This window comes from Leopardus geoffroyi, chromosome B3, assembly GCF_018350155.1.
Source record: "Leopardus geoffroyi isolate Oge1 chromosome B3, O.geoffroyi_Oge1_pat1.0, whole genome shotgun sequence".
NCBI lineage: Eukaryota > Metazoa > Chordata > Mammalia > Carnivora > Felidae > Leopardus > Leopardus geoffroyi.
The window spans coordinates 133,678,940-133,698,089 of NC_059337.1; the positions used below are offsets into that span (position 1 = coordinate 133,678,940).

The window sequence follows — 19,150 nt, forward strand, 5'->3', positions numbered from 1 at the left end:
TTGCTAGTAGAACAGCTTTATAAAGCATGTTTTTATTTTAAATATGTATAGAGACTGCCAAATTTTGGACAATCTTTAAATTGAAATATTCTCTTAACCAGTTTGCAAGAATCTTGTTAGTCCCAGAACTACCATGTAGTTTTCCCCTTCCTTGGTACTGTACTAAATACTATAGATACGTAATATTTAGGTAGCGCTATCATTTTCCTCGTTCTTTGGATGAGAAAACTGAAGTACAGAGGGTTCAAGAGCTTGCGTAAAGCCACACAATTAGAAAGTGGTGGAACTTTGATTCAGACTTTGTTCAGCCATGATTTAAATTTTGGAGAAGTTCATCTGAGATCGAATTCTACTGGAAACGGAAATAAAACCCATGGCCCTGGTTCTGTATTTATTTTTGTCAGTAATGGATTTGAATTTGATGCTACTGATGAATATTTTCTGCACACTCTTGTTTTGAAGAAGCTGCAGTTGTCAGGCTGTATATAGTCAGGAAGCTATCTGGATGTCCCACACTAGGTTTGAACAGTGTCTTCTCTCCCTTCTTAGCCCCTTAGAATGACACCCAGCACCCCTCCCATATCTAACATAAAATTCAGTTTAGTCCAGTCAAAATTTATGGAGCTTCTGCTGTGTGCCCAATTTGACTGCAGGGGTTCTTAACATGGGACCATGGGTACAAGTCAGAGGGTCTGTAAATTTGGGTGGGAAAAGAATTCTGTCTTTATGTTTACTAACCTCTAACCAAGCAACCTCTAGCATTTCCTTCAAGAAGGAATACAGACAACAATGCAGGACTCACATGAACAGCCCCCGTAGCCTTGTCTCCAGTAGAAACCAGATGTATTCCTGTTACTTCATAATGTAGCATATGCCCCCATGGTCCCTTCACCACTACCTCAAAATCATGGTCATTGTTGTTTAATGATTTAATAAAGAAGTACATGCACTCTATCACATGCACATTTCATAGTTTAATCACTGTGTTTTCATATGGTTGCTTTTGTAATCCTATGCACTGTATTTCATTCATTTAAAAAAAATCATTCTGAGGGATCCCTGGGTGGCTCAGTCAGTTAAGCATCCCCTCTTGATTTTGGCTCAGGTCATGATCTCATTGTTCAAGTCCTGAGTTCAAGTCCTGAGTTGGGCTCTGTGTTGCTAATGCAGAGAATGCTTAGGATTTTTTCTGTCTCTCCCCATCTCTCTTTCTGCCCTTCCCCCACACATGCTCCCTCCCTTCCTCCCTCCCTCTCTCTCTCTCTCTCAAGAATAAATAAGTAAATTTTTTAAAAAATATAAAAAATTTAAAAATCATTCTGAGAAGGGACTCATAGGCTTCCATAGACCGCTGGAGGCTCCATGTAACAGAAAACAGGAATTGAGAACCAGACCGAAGTTAGGCCTATTTTGAATGCAGGGAAAAGGGGAACTTGCAACTCCTCCCATCCCTGCTCCATACATGGTGAGTGAAGGGCGTTAATCCATTTGTAGTTGTTTGAACATGGACTTGGATGCTTGCATTGCTCAGTCATTATGCATAGTCTCAGCTTTTCCCGATGATTCAGAAAACCTTTCAGGATGTTGCAGTGTCTTGTGGGCCATCGTTGGGAGGACAGATTACCACTCACCCTCAGAGAAGTGGGGAAGAAGCAAGCATTTGGAAATGTCCTATTTATAGAGTTCTCTTTGTATAGGGTGGTGGACTTGATTTAGATGCCTCCCTGTGTCTTTATCTCTGTGTCCTCAACTGGTTGGGATGTGCCTCCGACTCTTCGTCCACACCTCCCCTATGGCTGCAGTGGCACACGTACTCTTTGTTGTAAATACTGGCCTTAGAATATGTAACACTTCCTCATGGTTATTTAATACTACTTCTTATTTAATATTTAAATTAGGAGTTGCAACTTTGGCCGAACACAACATGGTCTATTTGACCTGTAGATGGTAATGTGCTGGCAATGTGTAAGAATCAGCTTAAAACAAACAAAGCCCTGATTTGCAGCATTCGTCTTATTTGTGTGGTGTAAATATTCCCCAAGTGGCTGGCTTCAAGCTATGAATGTGAAGTCCGTGAAGGCTAGAGTGGGGAAAAGATCTGCATAATTGGCTCTTTATGAGTCTATAACAGCCAGTTCCAGGATATGGTGTTTGAGAAAATGTGAATTTGTTGTCAACTTTTAAAATTAGATTTCTTTCTTTGTAATGTTTATGTATTTTTTAGAGAAAGAGAGAGAGAGAGAGAGAATGCACATGAGCAGGGGAGAGGCAGAGAGAGAGGGAGGCAAAGGATCTGTGTGCTGACAGCAGACAGCACAAAGCAGGGCTTAACTCACGAACTGCAAGATCAGAGCTGAAGTCGGACATTTAACCGACTGAGCCACCCAGGCACCCCTAAAATTAGATTTCTAATAAAAATCTTGATTTCTGATTTCTCCTGGAAAATTGGGAAATCTGATTATGCCAGACAACCCTCCCTGTATGCCAACCACTCACTGAAGATGAGCTCTGGATGCTCCTGTTGGGGAGCCCACTGGTACCCTGGTTCCACCGTACCTAGGCTGACTGTCACCTGCCGTTCATCTCTATATTTGACTTCTTTCCTTTCCCTTCGTGTAAGTGCTGAAGTTCCTCTTGGCTTTTTGAGATTTAAGAACCAAGTGATCTTGTCTCTGGGCTTTTTATCAAAAAAGAGTTGTGAAATTGAGTCCTCTACGATATATATTTTTTAATTGCTTCCAGTTTGATCACAGAGCCATCAAGTTTCTCCTGATGGGGTGCGTGAAGTTTTTATTCCATTCTTGTTGATCTCCCTCTGGTCATCTCAAATCAGCAGACAAAAGAGCTTTTCTCCTTAGCATAGTTAATAAATGAGAATTGAACCAGAAAAGCATGAACTTTGTGACAGGCTAAAGGTCTTCCTATGGGAAATTAAGATCTATTAACTGGAAATGGTGAAAAGTGACAAGCTCAGAGGAAACTCAGTTGAGTAATTAAGAATGTATCAAGCCCTGTACAGTAGGCAGTTGACACAGCATAGTAAAAGAAAAATAACATCTCTGAGGTCTTGTTGGATACCGTCCATGTTGATTTTGGATAGTGTCCCAGTGTCTGGGGGAAAAACTGCTCTTAAACCAGAAACGTAGAACATCTAGAGATGTCAGCCCTGCCAGAGTGATTATACCATAAATACCTCATTATTTGTGAGTATTAAGGGATCCCTAAAGGGTATTGAACATTTTAATACCCTGTTCTTGGGTGGGATGGGGTGCTTCTACAGGTGATTTAGGAATATGAGATATAGAACAAGGGGCTCGGGGGAAGTCTTGGAGTTTCCAGTGTCAGGGGATGTGGGAAGTCAGTCAGAAAGGAGTGGGGTTAACATGAAAGAAATTGAAGAGAACACAAACAAATGGAAAGACATTCCATGCTAATGGATCGGAAGAACAAACATTGTTAAAATGTCGATACTACCCAAAGCAATCTACACATTTAAATGCAATCCCTATCAAAATAGCACCAGTGTTTTCCACAAAACCAGAATAAACAATCATAAAATTTGTATGGAACCACAAAAGATCCTGACTAGCCAAAGCAGTCCTAAAAGGGAAAATAAAACCGGAGGTATCACCACTCTGGATTTCATCTAGACAGTATGGTACTGGCCACAAAAACAGACACATAGATCAATGGAACAGAATAGAAAATCCAGAAGTGGACCTACAACTGTATGGCCAAGTAATCTTCAACAAAGCAAGAAAGAATATCCAATGGAAAAAAGGTAGTCTCTTCAACAAGGTGTTGGGAAAACTGGATGGCAACATGCAGAAGAATGAAACTGGACCATTTTCTTATGCCATACACAAAAATAAAATAAATTCAAAATGGATGAGAGACCTAATGTGAGACAGGAAACCATCAAAATCCTACAGGAGAACACAGGCACCAACCTCTTTGACCTCGGCCAGAGCAACTTCTTAACTAGACATGTTGCCAAAGGGAAGGGAAACAAAAGCAAATATGAACTATTGGGACTTGATCTAGATAAAAAGCTGCTGCACAGCAAGGGAAATAACCAACAAAACTAAAAGGCAGCTTGGGCAATGGAAGAAGATATTTGCAAGTAACATATCTGATAAAGGGGTTAGTATCTAAAAATCTATAAAGAACTTATCAAACTCAACACCCAAAAACCAAATAACCCAGTTAAGAAATGAGCAGAAGACATGAATAGACACTTTTCCAAAGAAGACATCCAGATGGCCAACAGACACATGAAAAAATGTTCAATATCACTCATCATCAGGGAAACACAAATCAAAACCTCAGTGAGATACCACCTTACACCTGTCAGAATGGCTAAAATTAACAACAAAAGAAACAGGTGTTGGCGAGGATGCAGAGAAAGGGGAACCCTCTTGCACTGTCAGTGGGAACGCAAACTGGTGCAGCCACTCTGGAGAGCAGTATGGAGATTCCCCAAAAAACTAAAAATAGAACTACCTTATGACCCAGTAATTGCACTATTAGGTATTTACCCAAAGGATACAAACATACAGATTTGAAGGGGTATATGCATCCCAGTGTTTATAGCAGCAGTATCAACAACAGCCAAATTATGGAGAGAGCCCAAATATCCACTGACTGATAAATGGATAAAAAAGATATGTACACACACACACACACAGGAATATTACTCAGCCATCAAAAAGAATGAAATCTTGCCATTTGCAATGATGTGGATGGAGCTGGAATGTATTTATGCTAAGCGAAAGAAGTCAGAGAAAGACAAATATCATATGATCTCAATTAAACGTGGAATTTAAGAAACAAAACAGATGAACATATGGGAAGGGGGGAGAGAAGAGAGGGAAACAAACCACAAGAGACTTAATGATAGAGAACAAACTGTGGGTTGATGGAGGGAGGTGGGAGGGAGATGGGCTAGATGGTAATGGGTATTAAGGAGGGCACTTGCTGTGATGAGCACTGGGTGTTGTATGTAAGTGATGAATCATTGAATTCTACTCCTGAAATCAATATTGCACTGTATGTTAACTAAAATTGAAATTAAAAAAAAGAAGAAAGGCAGTGGGGTTAAGAATTGCATTTATGGGGGCACCTGGGTGGCTCAGTCAGTTAAATGTCTGACTTCAGCTCAGATCGGGATCTTGTGGTTCGTGAGTTTGAGCCCCGCATCAGGCTCTCTACTGTCAGTGCAGAGCCTGCTTCGGATCCTCTGTCTCCCTCTCTCTATGCCCCTCTCCCACTATCTCTCTCTGTCTCTCAAAAATAAACATTTAAAAAAAGAATCGCGTTACGTGTGTACTTACTTAAACATTGACAAGAGTGGTATTTACAAATAAAATCAATTTCATTTTGGAAAGGGAGCTCCAGTTTTAAAGATACATTTTGCAAATATTAACCTAGTGAAACATTTTTAACGTCTCCTCTGTAAAAACCCTCTCTGTTTTTATAAGCTGGTATGTGTTTGGGAGGGAGAGAGGGACCCAGTGCTAAAAGACATTCATCCATTCACATTCTTCTTTCCAACAATTAGTATTAAATGAAGAGGGGAGAGGGCCTTTAACTGATGAATGGAGCCTATTAAACACTTGAAGCCAGGTAAGAGGAAAGAAAAATATGGTGGTTTGCAGGCAGAAGATAAGGAAACATGGTGGACAGATGTCAAAGGGAGCATTTTGAAGTAGCAGGAAAACCTGCAAGGGAATAAAGATGGGCATATAGGGTGCCTGGGTGGCTCAGTTGGTTAAGTGTTCTCTTCGGCTCAGGTCATGATCTCACAGTTCATGAGTTTGGGCCCCGCTCTTAGCACAGAACCTGATTCAGATCCTCTGTCTCCCTCTCTCTCTCTGCCCCTCGCCTGCTCACACTCTCAAAAATAAATAAACATTGAAAAGAAAAAAAGACGGTTAGGATGCAAGATATAGAAAACAGACATTTCATTTCTTTGTCTTTAAAGAAGCATCGTAATGTCCTGAAAGAGAAGGAGACCACACAGCCACCATTTATTAGGGACCTACTTTGTACCAGCTGCTGAGTCTCTTCCGGGCCCTGGGCACACACTCCCAGTAGGCACCCCAATTATAATAATTAAATCTCTTGAGATCTTCAGTGCGCCAGGCGCTGTCCTAAGTGCTGATTTACGTTTGGGCCTCAGAGCATCTGTCTGAGAGATGAGGGAGGGCATCACCATTTCACAGACGACAAAATAATGGAAACTTCAGGAACTTGGTCTTTGCCCCACAGCCCCAGATGGAGCAGGTCCATCCGGCTTTTTTCTAGAAAAGCCCGTGCTTCTTCTAGACTGCTGTGTCACCTTCACAAGCATCTGACTGTACTGTGAACTAGTTAATTACTTGCGCACACTACTCCCCAAAACATGCTGTAGTATTACTGTTGTTCACCAAGCACTGATGAAGAAAGATTCATTCAAAACATCCGTGAAGGTGGATTCAGGCCCATTTCCACTTGATTTTATTCTTCCTCAATAGTTTGGTTTGTTTTTGTTTTTTTAAATAGAACCTGTTTTCTCTTTGCCACTCTTCATTTTCAACAAATCAAAGTTGAGTCAGGGAGAATGGTGGATGCTTTTAGTGCTACCTTCCAGGGAACCCCTGTTCCACTCCAGTGTGCCCAGCCTAAACCAGATGTGGTGTGAATGTCACTAAAGGGCTGAAGGGCCCCGTGGAGAGAGGACAGGACTGGGGTTGTTTGAGCTTTCCATTCTCTGCCTCCCATTCACCCGTGGAGAACATTATGAGCCGTCTAGTTCTGTAGGGTTGGATTCCTCCCATCCCCTCTCCCAGAAGACTGGGATGGTCCCCTTGCCCATGGGTGGAGATTTATGGCAAATCTTCAGTAATGGAACTTGGAGATACAGTCCTAAATCTTCCTTGATATTCTGAATGTGCTTATTCTATAACTGAACTTTTAGGAATACTGATTTATTATAAGATTAGCTTGGCTGTCCTGGGACTTGTTTTAATTGAATTCGGTGGGTGCCACTTTTCCCTCTGGCTTCTTTCTCTTGCTACATCAGATCTCCTAACTTCTGCATCAGTCTTCCCTCTGTGGAAAAGGGTGGGTAATCTCTCAGGTACTTCAGTCTCACTGCCTGCATGGAACCATGAGCCCCAGGTCTTTCTCACTCACTTCTGTATGTCTTCACTGTGCCTGGCACACAGTAGGTCCTCAGTAGATGTTTGTCAAGTAATTAATAACTGGAAACAACCTTCCATGTGCTTTGACTATGATATCCTTATACCCTTCCTTCATTGCCACCAGATGGGAACTAGGCATTCATAGGACCTCTCAAAATGACTGTTTCTTCTGGCAGCACTGTATAGTTGTCGCTCAATTATCAGCGGTGAAGAAAGTACAAAGTGCCTTATCTTCATAATAAAATGGACTCTCTTTCTTGTAATCTGTGAGAGGAAACACCAGAGTTCTTGCTTAACTTCCTTTTCCTGTGTCTTAACATGATGGAGTCCTCTTCCCAAGTCAGCTGGAAGGAGGCAGGACTCCATCCACATAGCGCATGTGCTACAGCATGTGGAGTTTATCGTCCCTGTCAGGGAGGACGTGCTTCATTAGTGAGAATTTTTCTAGAAATTAAGGTTTTGTCTAGAAACGTGTTTGTCCCAAACTTGGGTTTAATTAAAACATTTTGGTGAAAACATTTAAATTATTAATTATTTTTTACACTGATGTTTATCATGTATCAAGATTTATTATGGTATCATAGTGAGAATTTAGCTTTGTAAGCCTAGAATTCACAAAGGATAAGATTGACAGATGTGACCAGTGAAAACGTAAAACTTCTATATACTTAACACTTAAATAAAAAGAAAAAACAATCAGATGAGAAAAATGTTTCCAGATAATGAAAAGAATCATTTAAGTATCTATTATGTATGTAATAAAGTAAAAATTAATACCCCCACCCCTGGGAATAACTTAATAATTCTATCAATAGGGACACTATCAGCACATTATAGGAACAGTACTAAGTGCTACCATTTTATGGAGTACCTATCACCTCCCTCATATCCGTTGTCTCATGTCATCCTCACAAATCCATCCATAAATGGAATACTATGAAACTATAAGAAGTATATACATGTTTTTGTTATTTTTAAAATATTTGTTTTAAATATTTATTTTGAAGAGAGTGCAGAGAGGGAGAGAGAGAATCCCGAGCGTGGAGCCTGACTGGGGGCTTGATCTCACCACCAGGAGATCACAACCTGAGCCGGTATCAAGAGTCAGACATTTAATTGACTGACCATCCAGGCAACCCATATATATTTTTTATTAAAGTATATATGAAATATTTTTGACATAAATATATATTCATAATATACAGAATGGAAAATGTTATAAAACCATGTGGTCCCATTTCCAAAAGGAAAAAATACATACATAGTCTGACAAGGTAAATAAAGATACGAATCTAAACAGTGTGATAGAAATTACAAAACAGTGGGTGATGTGATTTTAAGATGTACCTTTTTTCTTTATGCTTATCTTTACCTTTCGATTTTCTGCAACGTAGAAGTTACTTTAAAATTTTACACACATTGCCAACTTAAGTCCTATTGTTTAAAAAATGGATTACGCGTTCCCCTGCCTCTCCAAGAAGCATGTACTGAGCATAAATGAAGCCATTTTGGATGTTTAAATGTCCTTATTGTGGGCAAGAAAGTCACCGTTTCCCAGCTAGAGAGGAATTTTATCACTGTACAGAAAGGCTGTCAAGGAACCACTGTGGTTAATGTTATTTGTACCTATATTAACCTGTGAGCTCTGGAGCCCTTTCTTTTTTCAGATGTCCCTCTGTCCTGGCATCAAGTGACCCTTCCCAATAGGGGTGCACGTTAAAATCCCCTAGGAAACTTTTAAAAAATGTATAACGGGCTTGACCCCTGGACGGGAGTTTTTGACTCAGTAGGTCTGAGGTGGAGCTTTGGTGGCTCTATTTAAAATAAACACCACGGCTTCCTTAGGTGACTGTGACCCTTGCCCTTCCTTGACGGCCAGTGTTACCATCCCCCTATCTTCTGCTGCTGTTAATCAGCCTGGTTTTTCTCAGATGTGTTGGGGTGAGGACCCGAGAAGGGCTTCTTGCTTCTCCAACAAGTCCGAGCAGTTATTCTGAAACTTGTTCAGATGATGCGACACCTGAAGTCTTAGTCCTCCTGGCAGGATGCAGTGAAACGCTTCGACATAAAATTTTCTTTAAACACTAGGCACAAGTTTATTAGCAGTAGGCAGGAGCACGTGTTGTGTGTGGCCTCCGTCAAGCCTCTTTTGCTTGCAAGTACTTAGGAACTCACTTGGATTCGCTCAAGACAAAACGCAGAATGTACTGTAAGGATCCGGGGGTGGTTCATGGAACCGTGGGGCAGGGAGCACAGGAGCCCCGAAACCAGAGGGAGAAAGCCAGATGGAATGGGCAGCCATTTTCTCGTTCCCTTGCCTTTGCTTCTCTCTTCATGTCTGCTTCATTCTTTCCTCTCGCTTTTCACTTCTGCTTTCCCCTTCTCCCCACTGTTGGCTGCGTTATGGCCACCCCTCAGCCTGTGCAGTTTACAAACCTCCTCAGTTGAAACAAGGCGCAATGACTGCCTCCTGTTTCTCAGTCCTGCGTCTACTTCCTTTAGAGAATCTGATTGGCCAAGCTTGGGTCACATGTGTATCCCTCATCCAATCAGCTGAGTCTTGGTGGGGGGGGGGGTTGGCTCAGGCGGAATAAATGTGGATGCCACAGGAAGAAAAGGGGGTGGGGTGGGATGAAACCCTAAATCTTCTATATTTTATCTCCTAGCATAAATCCCACTTCTTATATACCCAGACACACCTCTGCCTCCTATAACCAGCCATCTGATTGGCAGCTACAAATCCCCACCCCTCCCCCGGCCATGGGAGACTATTCAAAGTCCTGTTGAGCTGCAGCAGGCAGAGGCTTCCGGTCCCCAGGCTGCCATATGTGTAAGCAATCAGGTTAAACCACCACAAGAGACCCAGTATGTAGCACTGGCAGGAAAACAGACAAAAGTGCGGCACAGACTCCCCTTTGGAAAAAGGAATGGGGGGTGGGAAACCCTACCTTGGCACGTTCAGTTATCACCCATCGGTGCAGAGCCTGTACAGCGTCCTGAACACCAGGGAGAAGGTGAAAAAACATGCCTATCAAAACCCATTCAGACTGCCTTAAGCAGACAGGGAGAATTCATCACAAAGATCCAAGCCCTCTCTTGATGTCCCAGGGTGAAAAATTTGGAGGATCCCCAGGAGAGGATCACTCGGTGTCTCTCTTGGCCTCTTGTGTCTGCTTCACTTTCCCTCTTTACTTCTGCATGTGTCAGGCTCTAACCTAGAGGTGCCTCATTGGGTTTAAAACACAAATTCAGAGGACCCAGCATTACTTTTGCAGAGCTATCCAAGTACCACTGGGGCCACACACAATTTTAGATAATACCATATGGAAAACGTATTTTTTAATGGGTATTTAATTGGCATTTATTTAATTTTTATTTATTGAAATGGCATACATACAAAAAAACCCTCTGTGGTTCTCGCTCTCATTGCTTAGGATGAAATTTAGTTACAGTTTTAAAATGCAGCAGTTTAGGGGCGTCTGGGTGGTTCAGTTGGTTAAGCGCCAGACTTCAGCTCAGGTCATGATCTCATGGTTCGTGGGTTCGAGCCCCGCATTGGGCTCTGTGCTGACAGCTCAGAGTCTGGAGTCTGCTTCAGATTCTGTGTCTCCCTCTCTCTCTCATCCTTCCCTACTCACACACTGTCTCTGTCTCTGTCTCTCTCTCTCAAAAAATAAACATTAAAAAAAATTTTTTTTTAAATACAGCAGTTTATATAACAATATTAGGTCCATGACCACACATACTGAAGATCAAATGGCTACATCACAGAGCCCTCTGGAGACCATAAAAGTCTCATCCGAATTGCTTTGGGAACATAGTTGGTTTCATTGATCAGCTTCTCTTGCCATCGAAAAGTACTAGAATCCCGCTCCAGATCTTTAGAAGACAAGTTTGTATTCACCTTTGAGATTAAAGAATAAAAATCACCCATTATCTCATTAAGCAGACTGATGGCTTCCATCTTTGTGTGTTTCCTTCCAAACACTCTGTATAGTTTTTGCGTAGTTGAGACGAAATATTTCTAAACTATGTTAGTCCAGTCTCCTGTCTCAGTAACTAGAGTTTTGTTTGGGATTCTGTGTTGCCTCCAGCGCTGTAATGAACGACAGCAAGTGTACATAGGATCAGAAATGGAACTCTCTCCAATGCATTTTCAAGCCATGCCCTTGGTGACTTCAGTCAACGTCCTAAATAAATCTGAGACACCTTGTTTCTTGTTTTAATGGCCTCCTTTTTCCTGAAAGTGGAGGGTATGAGAAGTCCCAGGAAAAATAGAATGCCCGTTCTTTGGGTTCCAGGAGAGTGAGGATTGGTTTATTTCGATGAATTTTCAGAAGGGTTGTTTCTGGCTGAACGACTGGTTTTGTATCATTGTGTTTTCTGTCTGGCCCAACTGGGAGAAAGGTGCTGATTGTTCAGGCAAGTTTCGAAGACTCTGGATGAAAGACATTGCTATCACAGGGCAAAGTGAACTCTGTGTGACCAAAGCAGCAAGCCAGCATTTGTGAAAAAACCTGGCCACGGAGCAGAAAAGTAAAATACGGGTGGGCGTGATGTTCACAGAATTATTCAGAAGGGTTTGGAACATCTGCTTAAGGGAGAAAGTCCCAGGAGCACATTCTTTCTCCTACCAAACGACCTTGCTTCTTCCTTCCAGGAGGAGGCAAGCAGTGTAAACAGTCCCAAAACTTGTGTGTATTTGGCTTTGACATACAGAATGGTTCCCCGCCCGCCCCCAGCATACACCCTGCCCTGATCGGTATGGACAACTTGACTAATGGCACAGCTTGGGATTTCCTTGAGCTGTTGTTTTATTAGCATTTTACCTAAGGCTCCGGTTTCTCCTGCCTTTCTCTTCACAACTCAATATTAAAATTAATTTGCTTTTTCTATGTTAGGAAGTACCTAAGGGCTTGGATGAAGTTTCTTTGGAGTTAACCCCATTTTGGTGTAAATAGTGTAGATAATCTCACGTGGATAGTTAGATATTAACCATAGTAAAAAAAAAAACAAAAACAAAAACTAAATGCAACTAAAAGGAGATTTTGCATAGGAACCCTGACGCAAAGAAGTGAGTTTGCTTTAAAACTCTGTGATAGGCGCCACGGCTGTGTTTTTGTGACTTAATTTTTTTGTCATTGGCCAATTCTCAAGCCTCAGTGATATTTGATCCCTAATGAAATCTGAACTGGAAAGAGATTCTGCATAATGAAATTACACTTAATAAACCACTTTCTAGCTGGTGCTGGTGACCTCCAAGACATAGGCTTTTCCATTTCCTGGAGAGAAAATTGCCTGCCTCCTGAATGACAAAGGCCTAATCAGCCCCAAGGTTATTAGGCTGGCCACTAAGTATGAAGCAGCAGATTGAACAAAGGAAAACAGTAATTTTGCCAAATTAGTAGTGGCTTTTTTCATAGCTTTCATTTGTATACATGAAACGGTGCAATGATTTTGAAAAATATTCTGAACAGCTGCCACTTTTAAAATCGCATTTACACCCGAGGGTCGGCTATATGACTCAAGCAGACTGTACATTTGACTCTACATTCTTGACAATGACGTGGGCTTCAGCTTACTGAGAGGATTACTCCTGCAAGGTGCTTTGATCCTCTGTGCCTTGGTTTCCCCATCTGAAACAAGGTGGGCGATAATAACAGCTCAGAGTTGAACCGAGGCGGAAGGGAATGACATAGGTAAGGCATTTAGAGCCGCGTCCGCTATGCAGCGGGCACTCAGCCGGTATTAGCTCTGATTGCTCTTTCTTGCTAAAATCACAGCCAGTACAGAATGGGCAGGAGGCTGTTTTTCTGGAATCCTGATCAGAAGCCCCAGCATGTCTCCGCTCTGATATCTTGTTCTGGATCAGTGATTCCAGTGAGTGTGTCCTAGCCTCGTTTGTCAAAACCAGTACTGAGACAAGGGGTCAGGGTCTCCTATTCAGGAATGGCCCATCGAAGTGGACTCCAGATATGTGGGTGCCCCATTAATTCAGGTTAAAGGCAGAGATGCACGTATTGGTGCGGTACTGCTAACAATGACCATCAACATAAAGAAAGCTCACGGATGCCAGACTCAGCACACATCTCTTCCGTTCACTAGAGTATCTCAAAGGAGTGAAGCAAAACTCTTAATGTGCTCAAATGCCTGGTAGCAAAGGCAGGACTCGGTCCTGGATGGTCGTACCCCAGAACCCGTAAACTCAACTCCTACACTGACAGACACGATCGGAATGTCGTCTTTGTTCTTGCCCTCTTCCTGGTTATTGGCGGTCAGTGATACGGCCGGTATATTCTTTCCCGTGTCCTCCTGTAAAATTCTTCCCCTTATCTACACATAGTCCTTGGAAACTGGAACCTTTCCATGGAGCTTCTAAATCAGTATGTGTTCCCTTGGATGTTCACACTAAGCTTCTATCTCTTTCTTTGGTTGCTCTTTTCCAGTTGAATTGGAAAGCTTTAGTCTAAGATGTTAGACATATGAGTTTGAGGAATTTTCTTTTTGTCAACATTTAGGGAATTCCAAAGCAACATGAATTATTTTATCCAGGGGGTTTTTCCCGTGAAAAATAATGCAGGTGGTTTTGGAGATTGAAAAGTACATGGAGACTAGCCCATCCTCTTCCCCCCAAGGAGAGAATGGAGTCCCTTTCCCTCTCTTGGGCCAGAGAGATCTAGAAGTGTATCTCCTATCTCTGAAGACTCTCCTTTTCTTCTGCTATAGCTTAAATGAAGTATGGATTTTATCCAAATGGTTGAACCTCAACGTCCCAGCTTCCTAAAGCCCCCATCTTTGCACATTGTTTGGCAGGACTCAGCTTCTTTTGTCCAATGCCATCCTAAACACTTTCTCTCCTGATCTTTCTCTTTGCTGACAGCTCGCATTCCTCTCTCCTCTGTCCAGTTTCCCTTCAACATCTTTTCTCCTGCTTAGTTGAACCTTGCAATCTTGTTCCTATTCAAGGACGCCATGGAATAAAAGCCTTTAAGTGCCTCACTCAACCCCTCATGCCTTCTTTTTGTGCCGTCTGTCCCCTCCCTATGTTCTTCTTAGGTGTCAGGAACTGAGTCATTTGAGGCTTTCTCTCTGGACACTTTCCTCCTTTAGAGTAATAACATTATCTGTTTTAAAAATATATGCTTATTTACTTACTTTTGAGAGAGAGCATGAGAAGGAAAAGGGCAGAGAGAGGGAGAGAGACGGAATCCCAAGCAGACTCCACGCTGTCAGCACAGAGCCCGACATGGGGCTCAAATTCACTAATCGTAAGATCATGACCTGAGCTGAAATCAAGAGTCAAGACACTCAACTGGCTGAGCCACCCAGGTGCCCCAATAACATTATCTTTAATAGATGCTAGTTCAAATCCATTATTCTATGGGTCAGCCTTTGATGAGTTTCAGCCTCACAAAGAACACAAGTTCTCTGAAGCCAGTTTCTTCCCTTCCCATGACAAGCACCCAGCTGGCAACAAGACACATTGTCCTTGTCACGACATGTCTGGGGACTTTTATAATTTGCTTGGTAATTTTCTCTTTTGAAAATTTCTTTGAAGCCTCTGTGTGATACTCTGAAGAGTTCTTGCAGAATTGTCTCATGAGGTTCATATCCATTCTCGGTTTCTCTCCCTAGCCGTGTGTCCTCATAGGATGACCAGAAAATCCCAAGGGAAGCTTTGCTCCACTGAGGTTTGGCAAGGAATGTGGGAGAGCCCCAGGGAATCCTTTGCCTGGTGAGATGTTGTCATCTTAAGTTTGAGCACTGACTACTTTCCAGCTCCATTTTGCCATTTACAGTCTTGGGGGTAGGAGGGGTTCCATCTGTACCTCCAAGACCTTCAACAATGGCGTCTCCCACCCACAGTGTCTTCTTTCTGTTCCAAATCCCCTAAGCTCCTTCCAACTTCAGCACCTTTGGATTTCCCTTTTCTTCTCTTGGCTCTTGATGAAACTGGTTCAGCATCCTTCAGCCTCACCTGAAGACACGAGATCTTCTCTTACCACCTGTGGGGAAGTGGCCCCCTGCCGAATTTATCTCCTGTGTAGCCCATGCCTGAAATGATGAATGTTAGAGGCAAAAGATGTCACTTGATGTTCATATTCAGAATAAAGCAAGTGGCAGAGCAACCAATGTTTGAGCACACAATTTCTTTTTTTTTTTTTTTTTTTTTTTTCATTTTAGAGAGAGAGGGAGAGAGCACAAGCAGGACAGAGGGGAAGAGGGAGAGGGAGAGAGAGAGAATCTTGCAGGGCGTGATCCCATGGCCCTGAGATCACGACCTAAGCCAAAATCAAGGGGCGGATGCTCAACCGACCAAGCCACCCAGGCCCCCCAAGCAACATAAGCCCTTGTACATTTGTGGGGACACTCTGTATATGCAGATTAGGTGCCACCCATCCTGTGGTCCTGGGTTGTTGTTGAGAGCAGTGGTATATTAATAAGCTTAAAGTCCTAGGCTTTGTGTCTTTGGCTACAAAGTCCATTGCCTTCCAAATTCAAGGAAGGAGTTGTTTTTCTTCTTGCCATCTTTCTTGAAGACCCGTGAGTCCAACTCCAAACAGACAAGGACAGGCAGCACTTTGTGTCCAGAGAGAGCCAGGGCTCTGTTTATTTTGTAATTTATAACTTGTTTCTAAGGAAAAGATCCTGGGTAAAAAAATTATAATAATTGAGAGTCCAGAAAAGGTTTTGTGCTTCCTTGTGAGGCTGCGTGATGTTGTAAATCATCCCAGGGCCTTGGCAAGAGCAGGGGAAAAAAAGTTTGCAGTGGAGACAGGGAGCTCCCCAGATAGCTGGGCAGATGGGGAGGGCAGTTACAGAGGCAGGAGGCCAGTTCTGGTTTCTTTTTTTTTTTTTTAATGTTTATTTATTTTTGAAACAGAGAGAGAGCATGAGTGGGGGAGGGTCAGAGAGAGAGGGAGACACAGGATCTGAAGCAGGCTCCAGGCTCTGAGCTGTCAGCACAGAGCCCCACGCAGGGCTCGAACCCGTGGATGGTGAGATCATGACCTGAGCCGAAGTTGGACGCTTAGCCTAAGACTGAGCCACCCAGGCACCCCAACAACTTCCTTTTTATATCACAAATTTTTTTATGATACTACAATGAAACTTTATAAGTAAAATATTTCTTCACTATTTTGAGATGAAATGTGATAGGTAAAATAAGCTATTGATATGCATAATTTTAAAAAGACAGTACACAGACCTAATGATAATAGAAGAAACAAAGGAAATATTTTATAGTAAAATAATGTGTGTGTTAGTGAATAAATGCTAGGGTCTGAATCTGAGGAGGCAGCGAGGTGCTGCACCTACAGGTAGGAATTGGCTCAGGTGGTTATGAAGGTCAGCAAGGCCCACAGTCTGCTGTCTGCAAACTGGAGAACCAAGGAAGCCAGTAATGTGATTCAACTGGAGTCCAGAGGCCTGAATATTGGGAGTCTGATGATAGAAGTCCCAATCTGAGTCCCAAAGGCTAAGAACCAGGAACATTGATGTCTAAAGACAGGAGAAGACAGCTCTTTCAGCTCAGAGAGCGCAAACTCGCCCTTTCTCACCTTTTGTCCCCCCATTCAGGCCTTCAACTGATTAGACAATACCCACCCGCATTGGGAAGGGCTATCTTTCATCAGACTGCTGATTCAAATGCTAATCTCTTCCAGAGTCATGCTCATAGATACACCTAAAAATAAGGGTTTACCAGTTCTCTGTGCATTTCTTAGCACAGTAGAGTTGGCAAATAAAATTAACCATCACAGATGGTGAATAGCTCTTGGTAACACTTAAAACTCAACATTTGTTGAATCTTCCCTCAATTTCCATGCCAGTTGCATTCCTGGAAATTTCTGTGTCTTTAAAATTAGGCAAAAAAAAAACAAAAAAAACAAAAAAACCCAAGGTATGTTTATTTGTAAAACGAGAATTAAGTTCTAAGCTCAGATAAATACAGGTGTTTTATATACATGAATGTCCAGCGGGATGTTTGAAAGTCGTGCAGGATGTGGGACAGTTCTTTACGGTGCTAACCACACGCTACAGGACATCTAGCATCCCTGGCCCCTGCCCACTGAATGCCAGATCCTTCTGACAAACACATGTTTCCAAAATGGCCTGCAGGGGCAGCACCGCTCCTACTGACAACTTGGTCTTCCATAAACCCAGAGATGGACTGCTAAAACTTTAATGTGCACACGAATTACCCGGAAGATTGCATTTAAACGCATTTGATTCAGGTGCTCTGGATTGGGCTCACGATTCTACGTTCCCGTCAAGAGTCCACGACCACATTTTGAGTAGCAAGGACCTGAAGCATTTCTGTGGCACCTCCTTTGGCTAAACTTCTGTAGATTCCACGTGTCTCCCTCCAAGGTAGGGCGTCTTTGAGAACCACCTGCTATCCAATCTTCTGGGGTGCTTATCAAAAACGTGTACCCCCAAACCCCACCCCAGATGCCTTGGATCAAGAACTTCCAGCATCTGCATTGTAATAATTAATTCCTCAGTATTGCCTTAAAACCACCAAAACTTGCTTTGGATTCTGTGTCTTCCTCTCTCTCTGCCCTTCCCCTGTTCTCTCTCTCTCTCTCTCTCTCTCTCTCTATCTCTCAAAAATAAATAAACATTAAAAAAAATTAAACTACCAAGGCTTAAAACTCCTGAGCACATATCTAGATGTCTCTAGATCTTAAGGATCTTTATGGAACAAAGCCATGTTTCTCCACCCAAATATCAGATGCTATGCAAGTCACGAAACTGTCCTGGGACACCAGCTAGAGGCTGGAAAGTCGACCATTCATCTGGCGCTCTGGAGATTTTCACTTTCTTGACTGGGTGGTTGCTGAATAGATGTTCAAGCCACTTGGGCATTTATTTGCTTTTGTCTCAATGTTCCATCTGTCATTCAGGTAAGAAGACCTTGCCTTCATTGGCTTTAGTGGATGTGCTCGATTAGCCCAGGGAGAGCATTAGGGGAATTGTTATTTACTACTCAAGCCCAACTATTCTTTATTTCCCAGCTGTGCCCTTTTTCTGACGGTTTCATTTATTCTAATCTGCCAGTGGGAGAGGACAGTGAAAGAAAGGTGAAATGTTTCCTTTTGTTGTCCTGAGGCCAAGCAGAAGAGACGTTGATCTGCACTGCTTTGGAAGAGGGGCATCTAGAGAAGGGTCTAGTCTTTGTTTCTCTGGATGCAGAATGTTCCCCTTCTTCCCCAGTGTAGCAGCATGGCCCTGGGTGACTCAGCCCCAGCAGTGAAGCCACCTTCCCTCTGTCCAGGCAGTTGGCTACCACGAGGGCATTGTAGTTAAACCTTCTGACAACATTTTTACTGAAATCAATAAGGCTCCTGATTTCCCCCAGATGAATCACTTTCTCTAGTAATTTCCCAGCTGCACCCTTGTCTATGCAGCCTTCACACATGGGCTACTAGGCCAGGCTTCAGACTCTGAAATAGACTCCATCTTGAGGGAGTTTAAGGAACCCCACATCAGTAGTTCAGTAAATCATCCTTGGACCTTGGACCCTGATTTCAAGAACTAGCCTCTGCCTTGGCCCCATTTCTGGTCCTTTGTCTCTGCTCAGTATTCAGCCCAACATCCTACTCTCCTCATTCTGATATCTTTAGCTCGTCTTCCACGGCTGGGTATAAAACAGGCTGCCATCCAGCACAACTCCAAGGACGCCATGGACACTGTGTTCTACGGGGAAGGAGGTGCTACTGATGCACAGGCATCAAAAGGAAAAGAAAACATTTTTTATGAAGTGGGCCATTTGACCTTTTTCACCCACCATTTGTCCGTGTTCTGCCGGTCCGTGGCATGTCAAGTGAGCTCCAGCATTCAGAACTGGATGAGTGAGTGCTTCAATAGATTCATCCTGGACAGTAGGGAGTTCCTGGAATATTTGAGAAGTGCCACTCGATTCCACGGCTTACCTAAAAAACATATGAATTATCTGTCTTGAA

General features: G+C 42.7%; 1 protein-coding gene across 1 annotated transcript in view; it reads left to right on the forward strand.

Annotated features, from left to right (window-relative positions):
- Window positions 1-19,150, forward strand: part of KCNK13 (potassium two pore domain channel subfamily K member 13) — a 106,691-nt gene that overhangs the window by 23,041 nt on the left and 64,500 nt on the right. The gene's annotated exons all lie outside the window — the stretch shown is intronic.